Raw genomic sequence first — 10,353 nt, forward strand, 5'->3', positions numbered from 1 at the left:
CAGTCAGTGGGGAGGAAGGGCAGGAAGTGTGAATTCACAGATAACCACTTGAAGAACCAGAGTTACAGGTAGGTAACCTCTTTTTCTTCTTCATGGTCTCTGTGAATGCACACTAATGGGTGACTAGCAAGCTCACTTACCCAGAGGAGGGACATCATGAAAGTGCAGAAGCCAGGACAGCAAGACCCGCTACAGCCTCAGTCTTAGCTTGTCTGCATCAAGGCAGTAGTGAGAGGCGAAGGTGGAAGGCGTAGCCCATGTGGCAGCACAACATATGTCTGCAATGTCCACTCTATGGAGAAAGGCAGTCGAAGATGCTACAGCTCTCATAGAGTGAGCTTTGACTGTATCTGGAAGAGGAATCTCTTGATAGGAGAGGCGGATGGCTTGCACAATCCATCTAGAGATGGTCTGGGAAGAGGCTGGAGCTCCCATGGAGCCCCCCCCCCACGTCATGAAGAGCCTCTTTGATGTACGGAAAGTAGCCATATGATGAACATAGTACGAAAGAGCTCTCTTGCCATCCAGAGAGTGTAATGCTCTCTCAAGTAATGAAATAGATGTTGGGAAAAAGGTGGGAAGCACAACTGGTTGATTCAAATGAAAGTAGAAGGATACCTTGGGCAGAAACGAGATGTCCAGGTACAGGGTCACCTTGTCTGGGTGGAACAGGAGAAATGGAGGGTGTACCCTCAATGCAGCCAGCTCCCCTGCTCTCCGCACCGAGGTAATTGCAAGGAGAAACATGGTCTTCAAGGACAACAAGCAGAGTGAAGCAGAAGCCAGGGGTTCAAAGGGAGGCTTCATGAGCCAATTGAGAACAAGCTGGAGTGACCATTGTGGTGTGAGGGACTTGTATACCAGGCGAATGTTCTTCAGCCTGCACAAGAACTGTTTCAAGGTTGGATGACGAAAGAGCACAGCTGTCTGAGAAGTAGGGGGCTGATGAGCTACTATGGCAGCCATGTACACTTTCAAAATCAAGTGTGCAAGACCCTGCTGGAACAGGTGAAAGAGAACCTGCAGAACCATGTGAAGAGATGTCGGACTAATAGGCAAGTGCTGGGCAGAGGCAAATGCACAGAACTCCTTCCACTTAGAGGCATGTGCCAAGGAGGTCAAGGGCTTACGTGCACAGCTGAACACCTGTGCTATAGTCAGGGAAGTCTCCAGGCCATCAGGTGGAGAGACTGCAGATCTGGATGAAAACGCCATCTGTCGTCCTGGGACAGCAGGTGGGGAACCATCTTTAGCCTGATGTAGTTCAATGTTCTGTTGTGCAGAGCTGAAAACCATGGTTGGTGAGGCCACCAAGGGGCTGTGAGAATCACATCTGCATTGTCCTGTCGGCTCTTTACAATGGTCCTTTGCAGAAGGGGGATAGGTGGGAACATGTAGAGTAGGTGGGAAGACCATTGTATCATAAAGGCATCTCCCAGGGACCAGCGTTCAACGCCGGCTCATGAGCAAAAACTGTAGCACTTTTTGTTGTCTTGGGACACAAAGACATCCACCTCCAGAGTGCCCCACCGACAGCAGAGTTGGTGAAAGACTACATTGTCCAAGGCCCACTCGTGAGAGCAGGACTGAAGCCTGTTCAGGCAGTCTGTGAGGGGGTTCCCTTTTCCTGCAACATGTACTGCTACTGGGTATATGTGTCAAACAAAGAACCATTCCCAAAGGTCGACAGCTTGAAATAGGAGGCAGAGAGAATGAGTGCCACCTTGTTTGTTTATCTAATATACTGCTGTAGTATTGTCTGTTGCCACCTGGACAACACAACCAAGGAGAAAGGTCTCGAAGGCCTGAAATACCTTGACAATCGTTAGAAGCTCCAGCTGATTGATATGAAAGGGTGCTTCCACTGACAACCAATGGCCATGGATTGTGTGAGGGCCTAAATGAGCTGTTGAGCTGGCATCTGTAGTAATCTAAACAGTAGGGGTCAACAGGCCAAACGGCCTCCCTACCAGCAGGTTCTGGTGAAGTCTCCACCAAACCAGTTGAGTGGCAAGCTCTGATATAACCTGCAACTGTCTGGACAGGTAGCCTTGAGTTACCAAGAACAACAGGAGAAATCAAGCCTGAAGGGACATCATTTTCAGGTGTGCATGCTGCACCACAGCCATGGTGGATGTCATGAAGCAGAGCAGTCTCTGAACTTCCAAGGCAGGAATCCACACACCTGAGAGGAAGGAGTATAACACAGTTTGAAGCTTTACAATCCTGTTCTTGGGGAGGAAGGCTCGACCCAAGAAAGCATCCAAGGTTGCCCCTATATAATTCACACACTGGGCAGGATGCAAAGTCGACTTCTCTATGTTGACCTTTAGTCCTAAAGTCGATAGCAAGGATACTGTGAGTGATGTATGCTTTCCTGCCTGTGACTGGGACTGAGCTACCAGGAGCCAGTAATCCAATTACAGAAAATTGTGACACCAAGAAGACGTAAGTGTGCCACCACCGGAGCTAGACATTTGATGAACACCCGAGGAGCAGTAAACAAACCAAAGGGAGGGCCTTGAACTCGTAGGTTATACCTCCAACAGAGAATCTAAGAAGACGCCTGTGATCTGACCTGATGCTAATGTGAAAATAAGCATCCTTTAGATCAATTACAGTGAACCAGTCCCCTTGATGTAACATGTGGATAACAGAATCTAGATAAACCATATGAAACTTACGCCGAGTAATAAAGGAAAAGACCAATGCCGCCAAAAGGCAGGTCCTTGATCCTTGCTCTTGCATCTTCAGAGATGCCTGCTGAGTGCAGCCAGACATAGACAGTGCAGAGAAACAGATGTAGTCAGTTGTTTAGATGCGGCTTCCAGAGTATGCCGAGCAGTGATGCATTCCTGGTGAGCCAAACACATGGCCTCCTGGTGATAGGAGAGGTCCTGAGCCCAAACATCCTCAGGTGCTGCCTCCAAAATAGGCAGTGCTAGGTTCCATAGGTGGCGATGGTAGACCCCCATCACGGCCGAATAATTGGCAACCCTCAAGACAAACGAAGCCAAGGAATACATTCTCTTGCCAATAATGTCCAACTTAGACCCTCCTTGTTATTAGACAATGATGCCATACGGTTTTTTGCCCTATTCTGGGTGGCATCAACCACGAAGGAGTTTGGCAATGGGTGTTTCATGAGAAATTCTGTATTTTCTCTGTAAGTCTTGTAAAGGTTTTTCACTCTTCAAGGAATTTGGTAGGAGGTGGATGGCTTTACTCATGACTCCCTCATGAGTTCTGATAACGATGGAATGAAGCCCAGTCATAGTGGAGGAGTCTGGTCCTGGGTGATGTCTTCATACACCTTGTCAACTTTCTTTACAGAGGGCTGATCGACATCGAGCTCCAGCACCTTCGCAATGCAAAGAATCAATTGAGAATATGAGGAGTAATCCTCCAATGGTGAAGGAGGATGCGATTCAGCTACGTCTGATGCCGGAGTAGGGGCATTAGGTGGGGAATCCTCCAGTTCAAGGGACTCTGCAGTGTCCAAGTCTGAGTTCAGAGCCTCCTGGCTGTATAAGGGAGAATAACGAGGCACAGCCAAAGATACAGCGACCTCCCCTCGATCTTGCACCCAAAACTCTGTGGAGCGACTGGGTCCAAGTGTCCTCCCTCCAGAGTCAATACTGGCCAGGATGGGCATTTAGGCTCGACCACTGAAGTATAGTCAGCCGGTAAATGCCACTTGTGAGTCCTCGGGACTGGCAGAGGAAAAATATCGTGTTCAGCCTCAGCCTTGAGTAATGCCGCAGGTTGGGCTCGAAATCCTCAATCAGCATATGATGACAGGTCATAGTAATGCTATTTGAGGAGGTGGCGGAGGCATGCATCCAAGCAGACGGGTACCCGTGCGGCTTGGCCTCAACAGGCAGCTCCAAGTGCCAAGCCTTATGAGTTTGGTTCCGTGGAGCTTCCTGCAGAAGCGACTCTGGCGGCAAGGCCGATACCTGCTGCACCCAGGGAGGAACGCGGGCCAACCTGTGCCTATTACACACTTCCACCAAGGTGTTATCCCAGTCAGGAAAATCACTGACACATAGGGATGGCGGGGCCACTTGCACCAGCAGCAGCGTCTCGTTGTCTCCCAATGGCACACTCAGGCAAACTGAGTGTCACCAGGATATCTCTTGCATCGGTGCCAAGGTATCAAGAGCACGAGTAGGCTTTAACAGCTTCTTCTTTTTTGGCATCAACGCCGAGGGCCGTCGATCTTGAGCTCGAGGAAGGAGTCTTCGATTTCGACGCCAACTTAGCCACCTTAGTCTTAGAAGACAGGGGGACCCTACAACCAAAGGCTGTTTTTCTGCCTGAGGAGCGTCCATAGGAGCGCCCTGGGATGGAGACAGGGGCCTCTCCCGCAAATAGGAATGAAGGCATTGTAGCCTCAATTTCAAAGCCGGCTTACTGAAGTTTTGCAAAAAGCACAGAGGACTGGCTGGTGCTCTTCCCCAAGACAAAACAAACAACGTGAGTGTCCGTCCGAGAGGGGAATCTTATTAGAGCAGACCTCACACCTTTTAAAGAAGCCTGTCAAGGCCATAAACCCTCAAGCTGGTAACAAACAGTAACAGTCCTTTTAAATTCTTTTTTAGTTAACTCACAAAGACGAAGAATGGTCAGCAGTCCAAGATGAACCCGGGAGGTCCAAGTAGATAAGGAAAGTTAAGTAAATGAAGATAAAGTACACACGAAAGTCCCTAACGAAGCTGCTGCAGTGGCAAGAAAGGAGCTGAGGCACTCCGTGCCAGGGGCGGAGTGATAAGGAGTGTTTGGGAGGTCCCGGCATCATGTGCTCGAGCTAGAAAGTTCCAAGGCTGCTCCACACAAGCACAGATTAACCCATTAGTGTGCATTCACAGAGACCACGAAGAAGAACCAGAGTTACAGTGAGGTAACCTCTTTTTCTTCTTTGTGGTCTCTGTGAATGCACACTAATGGGTGACTAGCAAGCTGACTTATCAGGGAGAGGGACATCACGAGAGAACAGATGCCAGGATGGCACAGCCAACAGCAACCTCAGCTTTGGCTCAGACGTCTATGCTATAGAGAGCTGCAAAAGTGGAAGGTGTGGCCCGGGTGGCTGCCTTACACATGTCTGCCAAATCCACTCCTCTGAGAAAGGCTGTGGAACAAGTGACCACCCTGGTGGAATGGGCCCTCACCGTACATGGGAGCAGCATGTTGGCCAGCTTGTACGCCAGGTGGGTTGTGGAAACTATCCACTGAGAAATTGTCTGTGAAGTCACTCGGGTACCTTTTGAAACACCCTGGAAGGAAACAAACAAGCTTCGACACTGACGCCGAGGCAGTTGACCTCAAACCCGAGGACAACGCCTTTGCTGCCTTCTTCATCCGCTTAGGTGAAGAGCCTCCAACTGACAAGGTCTCTACAGGATGAACCCATGGCGGCTCCATAGCCGAATCCTGAGATGGGCAGGGAGATTTCTCCCACAAAAAGGAGCACAAACGTGGTAGTCTCTGCTTCAATGCCGACTTTGTAAAACTTTTACAAACACTGCACAAAGCAGGCTGGTGCTCCTCACCCAGAAAAAAAAAATAAACACTGGGAATGGCCATCCAATAGCGGAATCTCATTTGGGCAAAACGAGCAGCACTTGAAAGGGCTTGAAGAGGCCATAAACAACTCAGTAATATTAACAGAGGGGGAAACAACGCAGTTTTTTTGCTTTCGTTAAACTCATAAAACTAAGCGGAACGTCCATCAGCCCAAAGTCGTAATAATGGGGGGTCCAAGAAATATTCAATAAGGAAAAGGAAAAACGCAACGTGAAAACTCCAACTGAGATGCTGCAATAGTGGCAGCAGAAATGGAACTGAGGCATTTGGTGCCAGAGTGGAGTTATAGGCAACGTGGGAAGGTCCCGGCACCATGTGCCTGAGCTCTAGAAAATTCCGAGATTGCTCTGCGCAGGTGCAGATTAACCCATTAGTGCGCATTCACAGAGACCACAAAGAAGAATTCTCTTTCAGAGGGTTGCCATAACTGGAAGGTGACTTGATGGCACATAACAACAATATCATATCTTCATACTGTTTTCATTTTTTTTGTCATTCCAATCCTTTGCAGTTTGTTCTTTTATGAAAATAAAAACACTTCTTATGTCTTAAACAACTCTTTGTTTTGGCCACAGCTCAAACAAAGAAGGAAACAAGGGAAACAAAAATAAATCTTTAAAAGGGTTCCAGTTGAGGAACTTGTGGTGGCAGCATTACCTAAGGCTTTGAGTCATAACAAAAGGCTTAAATAAAGATTTTCCTCACGGTGGAGATCGGACAACAGGCCCAGAGGAAACTTCAGGGTGAAGGATCATGCTGGGTGTCTGATCAGGTTGTAGCAGGGTCATATGCGAGGACAGGAATTCCTGTGTGCTAGAATAAAGTGCCAACCCAGCTGAGAGGGGCTTGCGAGTGGTGTCACAAAGTGATATACAGTCTATCCAAGAATGGTGTTAGATTGCTGTGTCACAGTGCCGCTTGGTTCTCCTAGCAGGAATAGAATTGTATGTGGCTAAATTACCAGCTGCAAACACAATTGTTACTGAGAGTGTGTGTTCCTCTTTGGCAGCTACAGCCTGAGGCAATGTCCTCCAAATAGATGTCCAGATATATTGGGTGCTATTCCCGCCTGGGCCTGCCAGCATGGTTCTTGGGGAAGAGGGGTGTTTTATTCCAACACAGTCAGAAAGTACCATGTTGGGAACTAAGCTAGCCTAGGCAATACAGATCACCAGAATCAGGCTAATGATCTTAGAAAAGTGCAATCATTACCTGCTGAACATGGTCAGGGGGGAAAAAATAGCCAAGCCTAACCAATTGACAGCAGGAGCAAGTCATACAGGGCCCAACACCATTTGGGAACAACACCTGTTTCTTCTGCATGACACGCAACATGGACAGTGGAAAGCAATGTGCCATGACGCCTTCATGTTAAATTGAACCATGGCCTTTTTGAGGAAGTACACTGATTCCTTAGGCAAAGTCTGTCATCACTACATTGAAATTTGTACACATAGTTTTTGCTTTGAACAGGACAATCTGTCTAAATGGAATAACAATATTTTACTGATGGTTATATCAATGAGAAGGTTTACAAATATTTTGTAGCCAACAAATTACAATAAAAAGGTAATTGACCCGCTTCCCCCTGCCTCCTAGTCTTTACTGCAAATCCAGTAAAGTACACTTGATAATTGAAACAAATGCTACAGGGAAATGAATTCTTACTGATGCTCTAATTAAACACAAAACTATATACTGTGACAGCTGATTTGTAAACTAGATGAATTATTCTTCCACATTTTTTCAAGCAATACTACAGTAACAAGCAATATTTTACTAAAATGTATTTTATAAAGCCTTGGAAAGCAGCTCGTCTAGGAGAAGGAAAACTCTGATTTCAAACCTCCACTGCCTTGTGGCTATATCCACTGATGGAAAAGGCTTCAGGAGTTAACCTCAAGGCAAAATCCGGAGCCGGAGTCCCAGAGGCAGTTCTTGTTGTTCTGCCAACTCCTGCAAAGTTGCTGGAACCAATTGTATTAGCTCTTGCCTTTCCATTGGACTATTTCAGCGATGTGGAGAAGGGGGATTTGCTGCTTGGGTAACAGCCTATCCTCCATATTCTTTTACCCAGGCTTCGTGCTCTGAAGAGGACACTCCAGCTTCGCATACAGCATCAAAACAACACGGAAAGGGATTGCCACTCTCGAATTGGCCTTTTCAGCCACACTAGATGCTGTTCCAAGTCCTCCATACAGAGCACATAACCATAGTCTCTTGAGACTGAAGGATGCCTAACATTTTATAAAATATTACTTGCATTTTGCATTAAAAACTTTAAAATATTACAAACTGAAGACTTTAATGTTAGATGCCATGACATTAAACTGAGAATCTAGAAATGAAAATACTACTTCTCTCCAACCCCCCACCAAATCTCCTTGTCATTTGAACACTACACTTTCAAATGTGTAACCCCCAACCAATTACCTTATGTGAAAAATAGCCACATAGACAGCGATCACCTCCACATAATCCATAGATACAATAAACTGCTAACACTGCTACTTAACAGACTGAACAAATGACTTAGTGTACATGCACACTACACAGTTATAGCAGTTTGATACTGTCAAGGATTTGGCGACAGGAAAATGCGCAGAGTTATTGAAGACACAAGTTCTTCTTCTTTTGCAAGACAGTTGTATTTACAATATTTACAAGTATGTACAGGCAGGCATCACATCAGCATGGCAGGAAATCATTACACAAACCAGCATAGAGTATAGCAGCAAATGGTGGAGAGAGAAGAGAATGATACAAAGACACTGTTCACTTATATACATATACATGGCTTCTCTAGTCCAATCAGAAGACACATGACTTCATCTTCTGCACCTGGGTGTCGTCTCATTTCCAGACATTGCATCATCTTCTCAGTAGTCAGAGTGACTCAGCATACACACATCTGTGCACAATGGCAGCTCGTTAATAACACATTTATCCAGGTTCAGGCCTACAAAATTTCTATATTCTGACAGATACCACTTTAACTGTCATGACTCTGTCCTACAGAATCCTGGGCTCTGTTGCTTCCTGAGATACAGTTTTCTGCTAAAGAACCCTGGAGTACTCTCCTGGTCACTTGAGCAGAAAATTCTGAGTACCTCATCCAACTACAGATCTCAAGATTCTGTACAATTGAGCCATGACAGATAAAGTGGTGTCAAGCTGCTGTAACTAGTAGAAAGACTTAACGTCTTGGTGGAAATGGAGGCTTACCTAAGTCAATGTTCCATTTAAAAGAATCCTTCCATGTAGACAATTAGATGTTACATAGAAGGGTTCTAAATCTCTTTAAAGAGAGAGAGAGAGAGAGAGAGAGAGAGAGAAATGGATGTGACAGAACTAGCGATCATCATGGAGCTTGTGTCCTTCTTACCATCTCTTTTGTTAGGCCTCCATTCGAACTCTGTGCAGAGCTCCTGTGAAAAACAAAGACATACACCTGGATAGAAATCTTCCCGTCCAACCTAACAGAACCACCTGCAGAGAGGAGAAGAGGTGCAGAGTTAAGAGAGATGAAAGCGGTCCTGCATGCCCACTTCCCTTTCAGGATGTTGAAGGAAAGGCATGCTTGCAAAGTGTTCCAGGCCTTGCAATCCTCATGGCAACTCCTATAATGACTAGAAACTTCCACCATATGGGGATCAGACTAAGGAGAAGGAATTGTCTACCAGTGGAATGTCCCAGCTTTGCTGAGTTTGTGGCTTACAACAGTTTCGCCAGGCCAGCAAGACAAGCCACCTACTGACCCTCTTTACTGACTGTATTTATAGCTTATTACCCCAGGCTACAGCTTCTTGCTCTAATAGCTCATAACTGATGCAGCCTTATTATCACTACTTGACCCCTGCTGCATCTGCCCCAGGTCAGGATTTAAGTCACTGTTCTTAGAAAGAAGGGCCATTGAGACTTTTCACGGTACCTAACAGCCTCCCTGCCTGGGACCATCAGGTTATAAAACAAATTAACAGAGAGTAAATTGCACACACTTGTTGTTCTTTTTCATTGTGGGCACAAGATTATTAGATGAAGGCAGCTTCATAACCACCTTCATGATTTCCACAAATTAGATTACATGTGCATGCCACAGATTGGGAAACTCAGAAAGAGGAGAGTTAGGCAATACTTAATTAAGGCAACTGTGATTTCACTCACCCTTTGATTTAATGTAGTTTAGCTCAGCCTTTTTGAACCTGTACTGCATTTAACTGCATTACACCCACCTACATTTCATCAATATTTCCTTTGTAGGAGGAAAAGTTCACATTGTAAGGGCAGCTATCTCTAAGTCTCTCCCCCTCTTTCTCTTTTGTCATGCACATGACCCATGACATCAAATTACTAGCATTCTCTCCCCCCCACCAGTACTGAGGATACTGCATGAATATCCATAAGCATTACAAAACATATCTTTTCAGCACCTATGTGAGTTGAGGGAACTAAGGAATAGAGATGGGACATTCACAATCATCTCCTGGGGAAGACAAACATGAATATCGCCACCACATGTGGCTGGGCCCTTTGGACCCACCCCCACCCCCCGGAACTGGCCGGTCCACTTACCTCTGGCAGCACACACAGCTGTCATTGTTTGTGCCATGCCAACTGCAGAAGTAGCCTGGCCAGTGGTTTCCTGGCCTCCCTGCACTGCTGACCACTCAGCAGTTGAGCAGGGAGACACATCAGCCCACCTCCTTGCTGGAGTGCTCAGCAACACAGGGAGGCAGGAAAGCGCTGGAAGGGCTACTTCTGTAA

General features: G+C 46.4%; 1 long non-coding RNA gene across 1 annotated transcript; it reads right to left on the reverse strand.

The window, feature by feature from the left end:
* Positions 1 to 8,212: 8,212 nt before the first annotated feature.
* On the reverse strand, positions 8,213 to 9,950 carry LOC144586724 (uncharacterized). Its single transcript, XR_013541733.1, has 2 exons — positions 8,975 to 9,950; positions 8,213 to 8,500 (listed from the first exon to the last, which is right to left on the reverse strand). It is a non-coding gene; the product is annotated as an uncharacterized LOC144586724 (long non-coding RNA).
* Between the last annotated feature and the right edge of the window lie 403 nt (positions 9,951 to 10,353).

The sequence above is a fragment of the Pogona vitticeps genome, chromosome 1 (assembly GCF_051106095.1).
Source record: "Pogona vitticeps strain Pit_001003342236 chromosome 1, PviZW2.1, whole genome shotgun sequence".
NCBI lineage: Eukaryota > Metazoa > Chordata > Lepidosauria > Squamata > Agamidae > Pogona > Pogona vitticeps.